At 35.8% G+C, this 18,649-nt stretch overlaps 1 protein-coding gene across 1 annotated transcript in view; it reads left to right on the top strand.

The window, feature by feature from the left end:
• Nucleotides 1-18,649, top strand: part of RARB (retinoic acid receptor beta) — a 236,036-nt gene that overhangs the window by 114,509 nt on the left and 102,878 nt on the right. The window lies entirely within an intron of this gene.

The raw sequence follows: 18,649 nt of genomic DNA, 5'->3' as shown, positions 1-18,649 counted from the left end.
GTTTCTATTATACTAAAATAATGTTAATACAATAACCATAACTTTCTACTTAATTAATAATTCCAAGGATGTTTAATAAGAATGTGTGGCAACAGCCTTGCTTTTTTTAGATGCAATTCAGGAGTTAGTAAATTAGCTCATGTGAACTCTACTTGCCTTTTATTGCCATCTTTGTGGCTGGAATAAGTAGAATTGTTAATACAACTCCAAACTAATCATTGTATGTTAAAGATGTGTGTCATTATATGCCAGTGTTTGGAATCTATGGTTGTGACTTTATTAGGCTTGAAACTTGCTGAAAGAAGTATTACAATGCTAGAAAGAGACATCTATATCTAATCCGCATGTGGTTAACATATTAACAATAGTTCACAAAGAGGCAAAGAAGAGTTCTGAACAGTATGGTCAAATAGTTTGTTCTGTTTATATTAAAATTCTCCAGGCTTTTCCTCCCTTTTCTGTTATGATCTTTGATGTTACATTTATAATACTTTTGCATTTATTATATAAATACTATTATGTTAATTACTTCAGTTTTTTTAAATGAAGGAGAGGGTAGGAATATGAATGTCAACGCAGCTAACATCGAATGTTATTGCTTGACAAGAGATGAAGAAGTAGCTATTTCATATGTTAAATGTGTATCGCTTTAAGACTTTTGTATTGCTTTAGTTTAAAATTGGAGGGAGGGAAGAGTAGGAATGCACTTTCAAGGCCATTTGTCTCTCTAAAGAAGATAAGATTTTGGCGGTTCTTCTAACCGAAGGGAAACTGATTCTTTAAATTAATTGGAGAATATGATTAATAACAAAATTAGAAAGATGGAGAATTGTGTTTTAATATATTGTGCAAGGGGCGGAGATTTCAGATTCCAGCTTCCTTCCAGCAAGCATTTGCCGATGTATTAGGCTAATAAAGGACTTTTAAGGTAAACAATGCCTCAGAGTCACTTGAAAAGCCCCATACGTCAGAAACTTGACATCGAATGGTTGTAATGATCTTCATGATTGAAAATTCAGACAATGAATGTCTAGATCTGTTCTAGCCTTTTTGTAGTACAATAAATTCCATAGTTGAAATAATTCACTCCTAAGCAATTCTATAATTAGAAAATCAGCTACCAAATATTTGAAACAGTTGAATGTAGATGCTGAAACATTTTGTGTTCAAACTTAGATTTAGATTTCTGTTTGTCATACTAATAGTAACATTTGTCATATTATTAATAATATTATGAGTGTTTTCATAGTCTTCTGATAATTTTGCTCCTTTTGTTTACAATTTCACAAACATAAAAACCAAATGAATAATAAATAAAATCTTACAGATAGGTTTTTAAGGCATGAATAGTTTTTTTTTTAAATCCTTGAATTCAGTAGTAAATTCAACCTTTACTTTTAATCATAAATTTAATTAAAATTATTTAGACTTTTAGTCTGAAATAGAAACTTGATCAAAGAAAAATAAATTGTGTCCAGATTTTACTTTTTTATTTTTTCATTTCCTGTACTCTAATTTGTAACAAACAATGCTGAAAGTTAAAAGCTTTTTTAAATGGGAAAGGGTTAATACTGTTATAAGGTTGCCCCTTTGATATTAAAATTAAATTAAACTGCAGTCTGAACTTCATGTAAAAGCAGGACAGATTTTTGATGCTGCCATCAAGTGTGTCCTATTTAGACTTAATTTGAATGTGGTAGGAGAATAGGGAAATAAATATTATATGAAAGCCTGAAGGGAGAGACACATCTGAACTGCAACCAGAAAAAAAGATTATCATGAAAAAATATTTTATTGGATGTACAACATTCCTGGATTTGTTTTATTTTCTACAATCCTAAATTAGTCATTAAACCAAATAAGTAAATGAGTATGAAAGAAAGGGGAACACTACAAGTTTTTCCCTTAGCAATCATGCCCTTAAATTTATTGATTTAGCATATGGCATATCATACATGGACGTGCAATATATATTAACATTTTATCTAAATTAGTAAAACACAATAAAATATAAATGTTAAAAAATCAAATACTAATGTCTAGGCCATCTAACCATTGAGGCACGGCATCGTTTATGTTAAAAAAATCAGATACTGGACTAGTATATGCCATCAACGTACAACCAGTCACAATGTGGTCTATAGTTTGCCATGGAACCCCACAATCACGCTGAGGGGAGAATACTCGGCCTCATTTATGCAGACAATCCTGGCAGACACTATGTTGAGATATGAATCCGACTCCAAGGTTGTCCATTGCTGACGTAATTCAAAGCCTGGCATCTTTTTTGTGGGGTCATTTGCAGGCCTTTTTTTGTCATAGAACGCTCAGAATGGAGTTCCGGCACCTTTATTGGATGGAACCTTGTAGGGTAGGCAAGGTGGGTTGCATGACATGTGTGAGTTCCGGCACCTTTTTCTTTTACAAAAAAAGCACTGGTCATTTGTATGTCTACCTATGTCTGGATGTTCAGTAACTATTTGGCTTTATGTTGGGGTTCATTATTAAAGTTGTTGGGAAGATGTTGTGCAAGTGCTAATGGGGGCTTCCTGGATTTGAGTTTTCTGGCTAATGAATGAGGAAGATGGGGATGCACTGGTTCTATAATTCTTTCACTAGTGCATCTTGCCTTCATAAAGCTGGTGTGCTATATGGCTCACAACAGGAAGCCAGCATGTCAGAATGGTTTTAATATATTTACTTATAATGTTCATGGTACTGTTGAGTCTTGGATCTAATTTACTAGTATGGCAGCTGTGAAGCCATACAGAGACAGAGAAATTTGCTGTTCAGAAGACCAATCCTGATGACCTGAGGGTGGCAGTCGAAGCTTCCCATTTAGTTTCACATAATTTCTGGAAAATGTTGTTCCTAGTATTGATTTTTGGTGCTGTATTCTCTAGGTCAGGGGTATCAAACTGCTGGCCCACAGGCTGGATGCGTCATGCGGAAGCTGTGCCCACCCCATTGGCGGCAATGGCAAAATTGAGCCTTGGTGGAGCAGTGGGCTAATGCCTCCTTAAGTAACCCCAGCTGCCTGCAATTAGTGCAGGTTCGCATCCCACCAGGCTCAAGGTTGACTCAGCCTTCCATCCTTTCGAGGTAAGTAAAATGAGGACCCAGATTGTTGGGGGCAATTAAGCTGACTTTGTAATAATGCCGCTTGGGGGTGTGTGTGAAAGCCCTAATAAGCAGGCATATACATAGAATGAAGGCTACTGCTAAGCTTGTAAGCCGCCCTGAGTCTTCGGAGAAGGGCGGGATATAAATGGAATTTTAAAAAAAAATTGTCCCAATATGTTGCGTGACATCATGTGACGTTGCGATTTGACATGTCTGCTCTAGGTGTATCTTATAGGAGAGAAGTCCACTATTATTATAAGAATGGGGTTATAGGAGATAGGTTGTTGTTAAAGTAGATCTTCAGGGCTTCATAAGCTAGTTTTTTGTTAAGATGGAAGCACGTAGTTACCATTTTGCTGATGCTAGGAGTGATCTTCCAGTCAGTGAAGAATTTCCTCAACATTTTAAAGTCTTTGGACAGGAGGCTAGCTGCCACCTCCGTGTGTTTTTCCTTGTACTATTATGTCAGTGTATCAATGTATCCAAATTTGTGTTCCGATATTATTATCTGAAAGGACCTACCAATCAGCATGTTATTAATTAGTTGATAGAGATTTTAGCAGAGTATAATATGCAGATTAAAGTCAATAAGACAGATAAAGAGAGTTACAAAAATTTTGACTGAAGTCAAGTATGCCCTTAAATATTTCACTGTCAGATTTGACTTTAGTCAGAAATTTTGTAATTGTCCTTATTTGTCTTGCTGACTTTAATCTGCATTGTTAAAAACAGGAATTTGTTTTGACACAATGAATGATTAAAGATTAAAGTTGAGTTGAAAGGATTTTCAAAATTAAAAATTATGCTCTTGAGATCGTATAATTTCAGTATGGGTAATAAAATAGCTTATTTTACTTCATAATCGTTAGGAGGGTGATTAAAAATAGCTTTCAAGAATTTTTTATATCTGCAATTTTTCCTTGTTTTATTAAGAATGCATTAAAAATAGTTGAAAATTTGCATTTTTTCATTGCTCTAGTTACAAATAAATAATTTGCTTGTATTATTTTCTCCTATTTGATGTCACATACATTTTAAAAATTGTAAGCTTCTATATTAATGTAGTTTTGGGAGATGGCCTGGAAGAAAACTGAATTTTTAATCTCTTATTTATGTTTTTGTAGGTCTAGAACAAGACAGATTCTTTATTGTGAAATAAATGTATTCATGGATATTCTTTCCTGAAATGTTTAAATTGTTAATTCATATATATATAAGAATTTGTTCACTTCTTACTATTATTGTCTTCTTTCAGTAAAAATCTGATGATCATGTGACGTTGCGATTTGACATGTCTGCTCTAGGTTTATCTTATAGGAGAGAAGTCCACTATTATTATAAGAATGGGGTTATAGGAGATAGGTTGTTGTTAAAGTAGATCTTCAGGGCTTCATAAGCTAGTTTTTTGTTAAGATGGAAGCACGTAGTTATCACGAGGTTACTGATGATTTTTACAGTAACACGAAATACTGAATCTAATCATCATCATCATCATCATCAAACAGACAAGCGCCTGCAACATAACATCCCAGACTTAACAATTGTCAATAAGAAAGACAAAAAAGTCTGGATAGTGGATGTGGCAGTAACTGGAGACAGCAGAATAGACGAGAACTGGAGTGCCTCCCACTCCCAGCCCCCTGAGATGCTGCAGCAAGATACCCTGGTCGATGGTATCAAAAGCTGCTGAGGGGTCTAATAGGACTAGGACAGAGGAACAACCCCTGTCCCAAGCCAGCCAGAGATCATTCACCAGAGCGACCAATGCCGTCTCCATGCTGTGCCCGGGCCTGAAACCCGATTGGTACGGGTCCAGATAGTCAGCTTCCTCCAGGAACAAAGGGAGCTGATGCGCCACCACACTCTCAACAATCTTCGCGAGAAAGCGAAGGTTAGAGACCGGACAGAAGTTATTTAATACAGCTGGATCCAAGGCAGGCTTCTTAAGGAGGGGTCTCACCACCGCCTCCTTCAAGGCGGTGGGAAAACTACCCGCACTGAAGGAAGCAGTTATCACTGCCTGGAGCCAGCCTTGTGTCCCATCTCGAGCCGCATAAACCAGCCAGGAGGGGCATGGGTCCAATAAACACGTAGTGGAGCTCAGCTTCCCCATGATCCTGTCCACGTCTTCAGGTTTTATGGTTTTAGCACTAATGTAGTCAATCTGCAAATTAATAAAATGGTACAGGGGGAATTTATTTTTATACATCTGCATAATTTCATAAAATTGCAATTGATATTTATAGCTATTCTGCAATATTCTTGAAGGCTACATTTTTTTTATAAGATAGAAAGAATTACATGCAACTTTCTATAATTCCTTGGATTTTATAGAGACCTGGTCCACATTGCTCTAAACTCTTATTTAACTACAGTTTAATTAAGAAACCATAATTTTCCGGGTAAATTCTGGCTGGTGAATTCACACTTGCTAAGGCATCTACTCTAGTTTATAATGCAGAGTGCTTCAATTTGGACAAAGAAGTGTATTATTTAATGGTTTATACATTATCATGAAAAGTGGATTGAAAAGAATAAGTGAATCATTTATCTTGGGTGGGGACAGTGAAAGAAGTATAAGGCAAGGGATAGGGCAAATGAAAAAATCTTTGTCATAACATTGTTTTTTTAAAAATCCCATTTATATCCCGCCCTTCTCCGAAGACTCAGGGCGGCTTACAATCTAAGCACAAATCAATGTGCTTAGCAATAGCCTTCATTCTATGGATACGCCTGCTTATTAGGGCTTTCGGGGCACCCCCAAGTGGCATTATTACAAAGTCAGCTTATTGCCCCCAACAGTCTGGGTCCTCATTTTACCTACCTCGGAAGGATGGAAGGCTGAGTCAACCTTGAGCCTGGTGGGATGCGAACCTGCACTAATTGCAGGCAGCTGGTGTTACTTAAGGAGGCATTAGCCCACTGCTCCACCAAGGCTCTTGATAAATTTAAAAATACCATGACTTACAGATGTCATATACCTCAGCTCACAAGTCATATTTACATCATCATGTGTTGTTATGGGTGGTAGTGATCAGGATACCATTTGTTTACAGAAATGTCAATGAAACCAAAATCAGTGGAACTGAGATATTTTATGTGTTTTGAGACTGAGTCCAGTAATGCTGCCAATCAAGCAAGGTTGGTTCATCTTTTCATATGAAACATATTTCATATGATTAAAAACAAAAAACCCCATAGATTAGAAAATGCTAATTGAATAGAAATGTTCTCTGCAAAAATCATTGTGGTGGTTAAACAATTGTCCATGTGCAATAAGTGTCTCCCTTGGCAATGTTATCTACAAAAATCATTGATGAAACTAAGCAGTTTAGCAATAAATGTCTAACCTGGCAACCCTATCAATTATTAATTCAACATCTTTCATGGCATAATATTCATTTGCTTTACTGCAGTAACTAGTAGAAACCTAAGTCTAGTTTAAAGATCAGTGTGCCTTAGTTACACATTTTTTAAAGCTGTGCTGCTCTGACAGTATTCAGGGGGAAAATTCTTTGTTTGGAAAAGTAAGTATTTTTCTGCCTATTTCACGGGCAGGGATTAAATTACTTCACAAATCTGCTGAAGAAATTTATAGTTCCATAGAAGAACATATAAGACAGCTTAAGCAAGTGAATGGTTGCATCTAGAAGAAAACCCTCTCGTTCTGACTTTCAAAATTCACAAAATGTTTTCTGCTTTCCATGGACACTACAGATATAATTTCAAATTCTCCTAGAAAGTTAAAAGAGCTATCTACTAATAAATCAATACATTAATGGGTATTAGTCAAGTTCTCCTCCTTTGAAGGAAAGTTCCCAGTGGTACAGGTAGTCTTCAACTTACAACAATTCATTTAGTGACCACTGGAAGTTACAAAGGGATTGAAAAAATGACTTATGATTGTTTTTCACACTTATGACCATTGTAGCATCCCCATGGTCACATAATCAAAATCCAGATGCTTGCCAATTGGTTCATATTTATGACAGTTGCAGTGTCGTAGGGTCATGTGTGATCACCTTTTGTGACCTTCTGACAACAAAGTCAATGGGGAAGCCAGATTCACGTAACAGTTGTGTTATTAACTTAACAACTGCAATGATTGCCTGATCAACAATTGCAAGAAAGGTCATAAAATGGAGCAAACTTACTTAACAACTATCTCATTTAGCAATGGAAATTTGGGGCTCAGTTGTGGTAAAAAATTGTGGACTATTTATTTCCATTTAGACCACATTTAGTTATGCTTGTGATTGCCATACTTATTAAGCAGTGCTAACCTAATTATCTACTTTGTTTACTTTTGAAATAAAATCTGCCTACATGACCATAAAAGCATATATATATCTCAACCCGTATCATACAGAAATGCAAAAAAAGTTAAAACAAGGTTACCACTATATTTATGAATAGTGTCTGTAATTTGCATAGTTTATATTCTTTTCCGTATTACAACAACTTGTAGTTTTAACATTTCCCAGTGACTTTATTAAACATTACAGCACTGCAGTTACAATACTCTGCTTAAAAAAATATTGACCCTGATGTAAGTTTCTTTTAGTGTTTCTTGGTTTCAGCAGTTTTTTTTTCTTTTTTAATGTTTTTATGAGAAGAAGCAGTTCGATTATATCTGTAATAGTATGATTAGATGTGGCTGTGGTTGTGCGTACCGGCATCTCGGGATATTCAGGATATCCCACCCCTCTCTATGGGGGGTGAGTTATTACCTCCTGTAGATAGGGCTCGCAACTTGGGAGTCCTCCTAGAGTCACAGCTTTCCCTAGAAGACCATATAGTAGCTGTGACTAGGGGGGCCTTCGCCCAGGTCCGCCTGGTGCACCAGTTGCGGCCCTATCTAGACCGGGATGCCTTATGTACGGTCACTCATGCGCTCGTGACCTCTTGTCTTGACTACTGCAACGCTCTCTACATGGGGCTACCCTTGAAGACCACTCGGAGGCTCCAACTGGTACAGAATGCAGCCGCAAGAGTTGTGTTGGGAGTTTCCTGACACTCCCATGTCACACCTTTGCTCCGCGAGCTGCATTGGCTTCCAGTTGTCTTCCGGGTGAGGTTCAAGGTGTTAGTAATGACCTACAAAGCCCTACATGGCATGGGTCCAGAATACCTTGGGGAGCACCTGCGGCCGGCGTCAACTTCCCTCCGCCCAGTACGCTCCCACAGAGAGGGCCTCCTCAGGGTGCCACCGGTCAAAGAATGCCGACTGGTGGCCCCCAGGGGGAGGGCGTTCTCTGTGGGCGCGCTGGATTTATGGAACCATATTCCGGTCGAGCTCCGGATGGCGCCTGATCTCCGCTCCTTCCGGTGCGATCTTAAAACCCACCTTTTTGAATAAGCCGGCCTGGCCTGATGGGATGGGGTTGGGTTTTTATAAATTGGTCTTAACTTTTAATCTGTACTAATTTATTACGGGCATTGCTGTTTAATTACTTTTTAATAATTTTTAATTTTTGTATCTTGTTTTTATTATGTATTGCCCTGTTCACCGCCCTGAGTCCTTCGGGAGAAGGGCGGTATAATAAATAAATAAATAAATAAATAAATAATAAAAATAAACTTTTCATAACCATGGCAATCAATTACTGTATTTCTTTGACATATCAAATTTAGAAAACTACAGAAAAACAAATATAAGTTTAATTCTATATTTATCAATATAACTTTTGTATTGTTTTTCTACTAATGGGAATAAAGGAGAATATTTGTAGCTCAGGGTGGAAATGAGTCTCTGAACTTGGTTCTTTTCTTGCAGACATTTCATTAAATTGATATTACCTAGTTTGTCTAATGAAACGTCTGCAAGAAAATAACCAAGTTTGAAGAGCACCAAGAATCCTCACTAATAGAAATACTTTGAATTCAGCTCTTACTAAATTCAGGGTGAGAAAAAAATGTGCCAAGATCTTATGAAGGTATCTCTTATGAACAAATCTCTTATGAAGAATTTGTCTCTATGCTTCCATTTGATCCTAAAAATCTATAATAATTCTAAAACATTTTTATGTTCAGTAACAAGCTAGTTGTATTGGTATGTTGAAGAAGGCATTCAGGTCTTACATGCAGAAGTGGCCCAGATTTAATTCTGTTATTTACAGATAGGATAGGAAAAAATATTATCAGAATGTCTGGAGATTCAGTACTAATCAGCATTAAAAAAAATTAACTGGAATAAATGGACAGTGAAAGAAAGCCTTAGTTAGGAATAAGTACTAATTTGCTGCTGATTAATCATTTAATTTTAGATTAAATAAGATTTTGAAACTACTAATATATCCCAGAGGAAGTCCTTTAGGAAGAATATCTGTAATAGTTCTCAGTATGCCCTGGCATTGGCATTAGTCTTGTTTGCTGCTGCTTCATATATTGCTGCTCTTTGGTGTACAATTGAGATTTACTCCTATGGATCCTGGATATTGGACCTAAGATCCAGGTGTTACTGTGCCTATGTACGTAGGTAGAAGATTAAGTGATCAACAGCTGGGTCTCTCTGTACTTGCCATAAATCTTGGTCTGGTTACAACATGTCCAACATGAGATGGCGACAAGGTATGGAACAAAGGGACTCAAATAATGAATGCAGTATACAAGCAGTCTTATGTCCCATATGGGGGTCCTTGAAATGTCATACATCTAAATGGTTTAGAATTCTATTAGTAATTACTATATTCACTGGTGCTTGTAATTACTATAGTCACTGGTGCTCTGCATTGTACAGTACATGGAACAAAATATCCAAGAGGGCTTTCAATGTACATGCTTAAAAATTCGTGAAATATGACCTATCTATTTTTGACTTGAAAGTATGAAACCTAATTTAAAATGTGGATTTTAATGTTATATCTATGAAAGTTTCCTAATTTTGCAGATTATTATTTCTTATATAAGTGGCTGGAATCTGATTCATGGATCTGAATGTTCTGTGTACTCATTCTTAAATAAAAAGATGTGGATGTTTTATTTGAACTTTGGCTAGAAATTGCTGCTTTATAATCCAGACAAATAACAATTTTTTTGCAGTTTTGTTGTTGCTGTTTGATTGTTTAATGCAACTGAAGATTGGAACAAAATAGATAATGGAAAATGGCATGAAATAAGAACAAAAAAGAATTTGAGAGTATTTTTATCCATTATCATCTTTCAAAGGCATGACTAAGCGTAAAATATTCACACACCATTGCATTTAAATTAACTAAGGAATTAATTACTGCTTCAATGTATATTCTTTCTAATTATAATGTATAAAAAGCTGCATCTTTTAAATGATTTTGGTTTCATGTGAAAAATATCCACATTTTATATCGTGTAATAATTGTAAATGTGAGTATTCAATCAAATACTTGAAAAAGCTTTTAGTTTTCAAAGCTTAACATAGCTGATTTATAAAAATCAGTAATTAACATCAGGATTATCTAAAGAATTAATGTGTGTTAATTGCACAAAGGCTCAATAATGAGACATTAATTTAGAATTAATTAATTATGAAACATAATGAACTATCCAGTTAATTTAGATATATTATTATAAAAATGATCTTTTTTAATTCAAAAAGTATTAAGTGTCACTTACAATAGTACCGTAATGTATTGGACAATACCTTACCAAAATAGAAAGTATATCCAGTCTTTGTATTTTTCCCTACTTTGGGGCTTTTAATTGACTATAAAATGTAGATTTGTTTTCTATTTGTCTTTTAATTTTAAATTTAAAATAAAAGAAGTAATTCATCTTTTATTTTTATTATTATTTTAGTGTTTTATTATTTTATTATTCAAACAATAACTCCACAAAGTGACCAAAAAATTAATTAATGATTATACAGTATACTCAGTGTGCTTGTGGAACATCTCATGCCATCAATTTATCTAACTTATTATTTACACAGCTTTCCCTTAACCTTGTGGCAGATATACTGGACTACAACTTTTGTCATAACAAAGCTAGGGTAGCCAATGGAGGGCATCAAAGGGAAGAAGTCTAATGATGATGATAACTTTATTGTCACTTTGAATGTACACCAATCGGCATACATCAAAATGAAATTTCGTTGCATACAGCTCTCAAAGGGTCACCACCTCCGATATATACTCCTTGTTCGGGGCCCGCTCAAATTTCACATTGTCCATTTTAGTCTCTAGGGAGTGAACGATAGCAAACAGGACAGATGGAAATGGGGCTCCATGTGGATTAGCCCTCAAATTCGCTTGTATTCTGACAACCTCGCCTTCTTTCCTTTTTCTGATGCTGACTCTTCCACCCTTTCTTTAAAGGGGCCTTGCTTCTTTTTGCCCCTGGAGCACGCTGCTGCCGCCACCACCAACTCTCCAAAAGCCTCTCTCTCTTCCTCTGGGCCTGCCGACAGCCTCATCCAGCTCCTTCGCTCCATAAGCTCCAGGTCCTCTCCTCCTCTGCCTCCCCTGGAAACAGCCCTGATTTGAAAGAGAATCCATCACTGGGCCAGCAGTCAGATCTTGCTGCTGGTAGAACAAATTCAAACAGTGCCAATGACTTTTAACGGTCTCACCAACAGTTCCAAAACAACTAGAAACTTGCCATGCCAGCAAAGATTGTCAATCGTATGTCGTATGTTACCTTAGTTCCACCATGTTGCTCAAACACATTAAAATCTTCCTGATCATGTGGCCTATAGCCCTTACTATCCTTCCCAAAACTATTTGCCTTCAAGAGCCAATGCAGCCGCAGCCATTCCAGGCGCCGCCATCTTAGATCCACATTGACTGATATCTTCTTGGATATTACATAGGAACCTTAGTTAGATAAGCCTGGGTCTGAACCTAGGACCTTCTGTCACATAAATATATTTGTGATCGTCAGTAGGTAGTCAATAACAAAACTGTAAGAAATCTTAGTAATCAATAGATATCATAGGAATGCTTCTGGAAGGATAAAAATGAAGTATGAATTAAAACAGTATAGAATTAGGGGATTATTTGTATCTGTTCAGCTCTTGCTTCTCAGCAGCATTAAAGATGTATGTTCAATTGACTAAAAACAATAAATCTACTATTTATTTATATTGTATATTTAAAGAGGTTTATGTATTATTAAACAAGTTTATATTACTTTAGCATTTTTCTTTCTCTTTCTCCAGCATCTTGTCTTTTATTGTTTTCTTTTCTTTTGGATGTTTACTTTCAATTTACAAATATCAATTTCAAAAGCAGTTTTTAAAGATGTTTTTGAATCCTCTTATGTTTAAGTTTTGTTAACCCCTGTGAGGAAGCAATGTCACTAAGCTTTTAATGAATCACAGACATCTTGTGCAATGGGAGGATGGATGTTTTTCTGAGAATTTTCAATTGTTATTGCTGATCACCATTGTGTAGGGAAAAATAATCTTAACGCAAAAAAATTGCTTGCTTTTATTGACTCAGTGATATACCAACACATAGTTATTAAGTCAAATTGTTAAATTAATGCATGCACATTCTTTTCTTAAAATAGATTTTAATTAATATATATGATACGTGGAAGGAGGAGTGAAATTATTTTCTTAGCAATACACTTTTATTTGATGTACATTGGTATCCCATGACACCATCGATTTTAGAATACATTTGACTAAATCAGTTGGCAAAACAATTCTGTAAGGTTGCCCAAAAGAGCAGAGTCCATCCTATAATGACTTCCTGAATATATGAGAACTTCACAGAAAATAGGTCAGTGGATATAGTCTCTCAGTCACTAATATGAACATTAACAGATGATAGCTGAGAAAATTTCCCAGTAGGATAATTTATATATGCTTTGAGGATAGCTCAAAGTGCCGAAAGAATGAAGCATGAAAGGGAGCTATACTCACATTTATTTGAATGAATTAACATTTTATTGCAGTCTAGACCAGATCATAAAAGTTAAAACAACTAAATTTAATGTGAGAATATAGTAAAATCTAATTAATTAAGTGAATAGCCTACTTATTTCGTTGGATATGAACAAAATAAAGGTTTATGACTTGACACAGAATTTAGCAATTGTATATGTATTTCATGGCACATATTTTATGAGATTCTAAATATCATTGGTCAAAACAACCAGGTAGTCTTATCAATTAAAAATTGGACTAGTTGGTGTATAATTCTTTGTTAAATTTGTACCTCAGAAAGACATCTTTTAAGCTTTCAGTTTTCTTAAGGCATAGCCACACATCTGTTTTTAATTTCACACTAGGTTGTACACCAGAGGGTACGCTGAGAGATTAAAATAAACTAAACTCATGTGATGGGCCTTTATGTCTCAAGAAGATGCCTCTCTCCAATCCCCATTTTAAAATAAAAAAGCCAATGTGGTGTGACCATTGAAGTGTTGCACGTGTACCGAGGAGACCGTGCTCATGCCTACTCTAATCATGGAAATGCATTGGGTAACTTTGGGCTAGTTTCACATGCTCTTTCCAGCAACCTGCCCTACAGAGTTGCTGCTGTAAAGATAAATAAAGGGAGATCACCATGTTAACCATTTTACGTTTCTATACATCTAAACCAATAGCAAACAAACAAAACAAATAAATAAAACTCTGACTAAGTGGTGGTGATATCTATTAAACAGATCCATTCCCCTCTTTGCAACATGTTGCAAAGAAGGAAGAAGAACTAGTATATTGCTCATGGAATTGTATTTTACTTACAGTAACTGTCTTACATGGAAAGCTCTAATTTCAACATATTTTCTCCACTCTTTTAAGATTGATGTTGTGCCAACGTTGCCTCCAGTTTCTCAAAAGTTTTCTTCCCTATAAAATGGGTTCATGCTATACTATCTATATATTTGCATAATATTCAATAATTGGACTTCTTTCTTGATTTTTTAAAGATTATTTTTAGAGGAACCAGAAGATGTATACATACAAAGAATCCTTGACTAATGGCTATAATAGAGCATAGGATTTTTCTTGTAAGTCATGACAATCATAAATTGAAGCATCCACATGACCAACTGATTTTATGACTTTTTTGTAGAGGTCATTAAGTGAATGACAGTCATTAAGTGAGTCAAGGCATTCCTATGGGTATTTTTTTCTGGAAACTCGCTGAAAACATCAATTTCTGGCACAAAAAGTTGTAAAATGCATCTTGTGATTGTGGAACATTTCAGCTAACTGTAAAGTTGAGTTTTCTGAAGTTTTGAAGGACTCCCCCACCCCCACCCCCATGATACTAATGATCAAGTTCTGGAGTTCCAAGAAAGGCAGATTCCCCCAGGTCACAGAGGTCTATCATAGTTTCAAACAGTCACTAAACAACCAATCATTAAGCAAAGACTACTTACAGAATGTTGTTTTCTGTTACAGATCTTCATATCATTCTGAAATCATCTGATAGCTCACTTTTCCCAATATGAAACAGCCAATAGAAAATATTTTCTCATGAAGTTTTCCTTTATGGTGTAACAGAAGCATGAAAAAACAGAGAAGATGCTAGAAAGGGGATTGCATAGATGAAAATGAAATTCTCATCCTTCTACCACCCTTAAATAAATTCAACACTTGTATTTTTTTAATTGGTTAAGCAACAGAATTCCACTGCAATTTTGTTTTTCCCCTTGAAGGTTCTTTTGTAAAGCAAACTATTTCATCAAATTGCATTAGCACGTAGTGAAACAATGTAAGAGTATTTTCTTCTTTCAGGGCACCAAGCAGTTGATCAGTCAGTCTGTCATTTTATTTCATTCTTGGACCAATACAAGAAATAGCTCCTTAAGTTATCTGTAAACACCTAGAGAAAAGTCTAGCTTTAGAAACCTGTAAATAAAAATTAAAATACAGCTATAAAACAATCTGGGTGGGACCCATGAATGAAACCCCTAAGCAGTAATGTACAGTATATCTTGGCTATAAATGAGATACCTAAATTTACACAAAATGTTATTAATATCTAAAATTACCCAAAATGTGATGTATTAACTATATAAAATGTGATAATATATAAATTATTTTTTATTTTATTTATTTTAATTCCATTTATATCCCACCCTCGGAAGGATGGAAGGCTGAGTCAACCTTGAGCCTGGTGGGATGCGAACCTGCACTAATTGCAGGCAGCTGGTGTTACTTAAGGAGGCATTAGCCCACTTCTCCACCAAGGCATAATATAACATAAGATGTGATAATATAAAAAGTTATGTATGTAGCGGGAACCTGAGCATTTGGTCATAGTCCAGATCTGATTGATCAGGATATCTCATAATCAGAAGAAGGCAAATCTTTTTCATATGTCTCTGTAAATGGGGCAATGAAATGTGCATTTCCACAGTTTTCACCTGTACCGAATCACAGGCACAGAGCCTTTCAGCCAATGCTATTTGCCATGCAAAACTGAGCAAGAGGGAAGCTTTCCCCTGGCTGGTGGGCAGTAAGATACATTTCAGAATGGAAATATTTCTTGAGTATCTAAAAATGTATAATATTTATTGGATATTAAAAATTGTACACCACAGTGGCACTGGCACTGGAATGGAACGCACCATTCTTTTCAGGTGTTTACTTAAAGCAGTTTATAGCTTGCTAAATTAGATGTACATATGAATATTGGTGTGAAAGTTATTTTGAGAATGCCTTTATTGTGATTAATAGAGTTTATAGTAGGAAAGTTGTGTAGTAAATCCAAACATTAACACACATCCTTACATTAATCTTCACCTGCAGGTAGTCCTCAACTTACGATCAGTAACTTAGGAACCATTCAAAGTTACCACAACCCCACAAAAGGTACTTACAATCTGGTGTCAATGTTCTGAAAACTGCCTCCAAGTCACATGACCATGTGTTGTGGAATAAGGCAATCCGTCTGCATTTATGGTTGTTTGTAACTTCCCAAGGTGACATGAACAAAATTCATGATGAAACATGGCATCTACTTCCGGTTTTCAGCAAAATCTTCCATATTGAAAAATGGATTGCTTAATGACCATGGATTAATTTAACAGTCAAGCTTAACAACTCCTGCAAAAAAGGTGAAATTGAGTTAATTTATGTGATGATCTGCTTTACAACAGTCACAACTTATGGCTGTAGTGGACAGACTCCATAGTGTAAGGAATACCTATAATAATAAGTCTTTATTGATTAGCCCTTGGGCCATATCAAAGTGCAAAGTTCCAGCAAAAAATAGTTACTAAAATTTGATAAAAGCAATTTAAAATGGAATTTGATAAAATACAATTTAAAATGGAATTAGAATAAAATACAATTTAAAATGAAATGGGAATAAAATACAATCTAAAATGAAATTGTAATAGTGTACAATAATTTAAGATATATTTAAAATAGATAAAATTATGTTTTGAAGTCGCCCTTGCAATCTACCCCAGTCCCACATATGCAGATCTCAACCGAACCATTTTGTTTAAGTACTGTGCTGCGTTAAATGTTATTTTCAAGTTCTGGCGGGACATAAGGTAAGTTGTTTTGATATGGGGATCCCAATGGGTCATTAGTTTGGTATATAGACCAAGATACCTCTCACCCTCTTATAACAGGCAACAGTCAAATAGGATGTGAGCCAGGTCTTCTACCTCTGCCGCTCTGCAAATACAGAGACGCTCATTGTAGGGTACAGCATGAAATCTCCCATATATCTCCAGATTCAAGCTGTTTGAATCTCTCTTGCGTAAATATCTTCCTAAGATGTTTTGGGAGTTGTAACTTCAAATAACTGTCTACTTGAAAAGTACTACCTGTATATTCTTTGGTTAGGGAAAAACAGTTCCTAAATTGTAAAAAGTAAATATTTTCAATGTTTTTTGAATATTGTTTTTAAAAACATTTTAAATTTGATTGAGGAAAAAATGTTATTCAAAAACATGCGGCACTCACTGGTACTTGTTTCAAGTTCACTGAATCTCTGATTGTATCATTCCTCTTTGTGGATAGTTCTACTGCCTAGAAAAAAAATTACTATTTTTATGATACTGAAATTGGAGCGGGTGGGTAGTCATTATAGAAAGATTCATATTGTGCTTAAAACATTGCTGTGCACGTTGTATGTTTTAACTATATCAAGAAGAAATCTATGGGTTTCTGCCATTTTCTGATATTGCAACATGTCATTTCTTTTCTTCCTCATTATGCTGCTTGAAAAATTAAGAGCATTTCCACTCATAATGTGTTTGTGTCAGTACAGGAAATGCATTGCATATGTTTCATATATTATGATGCTTCTATCTCTTTGATACAAACTGTGGAAAAATTATTATGCATTCTGCCTCCACGAAGTCATTACATTTTCTTAATAGCAGATGAAGAAAATTGTGAAAATGTTTCACAAGGAATTGCTAGCCAGCACAAAATAACCTTACCTGCAGTTTAATGTAAATTGATAAAAACATGATGAATGGTTGTTATAAAAGGTCTAGTAGATAGGAAGTTGAAATTTGTAGTTGTCTTAGAAATCTGTGCTTCTTCCTCCACCCGTGCATTTTTAGTTCTGCTTCACATTAATTCCACCAAAGGGGCTCTGATACATTTCATTTTATTGAGCCTTCAAGTCACAGTTGTCTCCTGGTAACTGCCTGGACTAGTTCCTGACTGGTCCATCACCCAAGCTAGCTGGCTATGTGCCTAAGGCAGGACTAGAACTCAAGATCTCTTGGTTTCTGTCTTGGTGCCTTAACCATTAGACACAAATCCTGGGCTCTCTCTGTTCAGTATACTGTACTCTGCAAACCTTTTAATAGAGACTGACAAATTGCCATGTATTTTCATGATGGGGATAGAATGTGTCTTTAATAAACAGAGGCAATTATTTTCATAGGGAAGGAAGACATCGTCAGCATCATGCCATATGCCAATTGGGCAAAGGGATCTCCCTCACTGTATACTGCTGGCTATAGAATAAAAGCAGAGAAACTTGAAGCAGCCAGAGCTAGATCAAGAGATGCCTCTAATTCTATTCTAAGCTTGCAAGTCCCAGTGCTTTGTGAATGCATCCTCTGCTTCATATTTTCATTTGACTCTGCTTTGGCTACCCGTTTTGCTTTCTCTGTTTTCAGCCAGGAAAATGATCTCTATCTTGGCTGTAGAGTAAATGCAACTTGGTTTCTCCTGTGGACAGTCTAACAGGGTTCTGTGCACAGAACTGAGTATATAAAACAGTTTAAAAACAGCAGCTTTTAAAGCCTTTGGAGGGAGAGAACTTGGGAAAAGAGTTGTTGTTTTTTTTTTCTTTTCAAAAAACAGTTTTTGTTGCATAGAATTCTAAGGCATCTTTTACGTCTGTTTTATATCGTTCCATTTTTCTTTTTCCTTTTTGTTTTCAAAGGGAAGTTGCTTCCGTGCGGGAACGGGCGCTTGCCTGCTCTCCTGCCTTCCCTGCTTTATTCTGTAAGGCTGTTGGGAGTTTTTAAGCTGTGTGAGAATCCTGGGAGTTGGTGATGTCAGACGGGTTGGGTCATTTGAAGGTTAGCAGCCTGGGAAGGGTTCATAGAAAGTTCACTCGCATATATTAAGCAATTCAATCTTTCATTCTGCGTGACACAAGTAGTAGGA

Source organism: Vipera ursinii (assembly GCF_947247035.1).
Source record: "Vipera ursinii genome assembly, chromosome: Z".
In the NCBI taxonomy this organism is placed as follows: domain Eukaryota; kingdom Metazoa; phylum Chordata; class Lepidosauria; order Squamata; family Viperidae; genus Vipera; species Vipera ursinii.
This window is presented reverse-complemented; position numbering and strand designations above follow the sequence as displayed.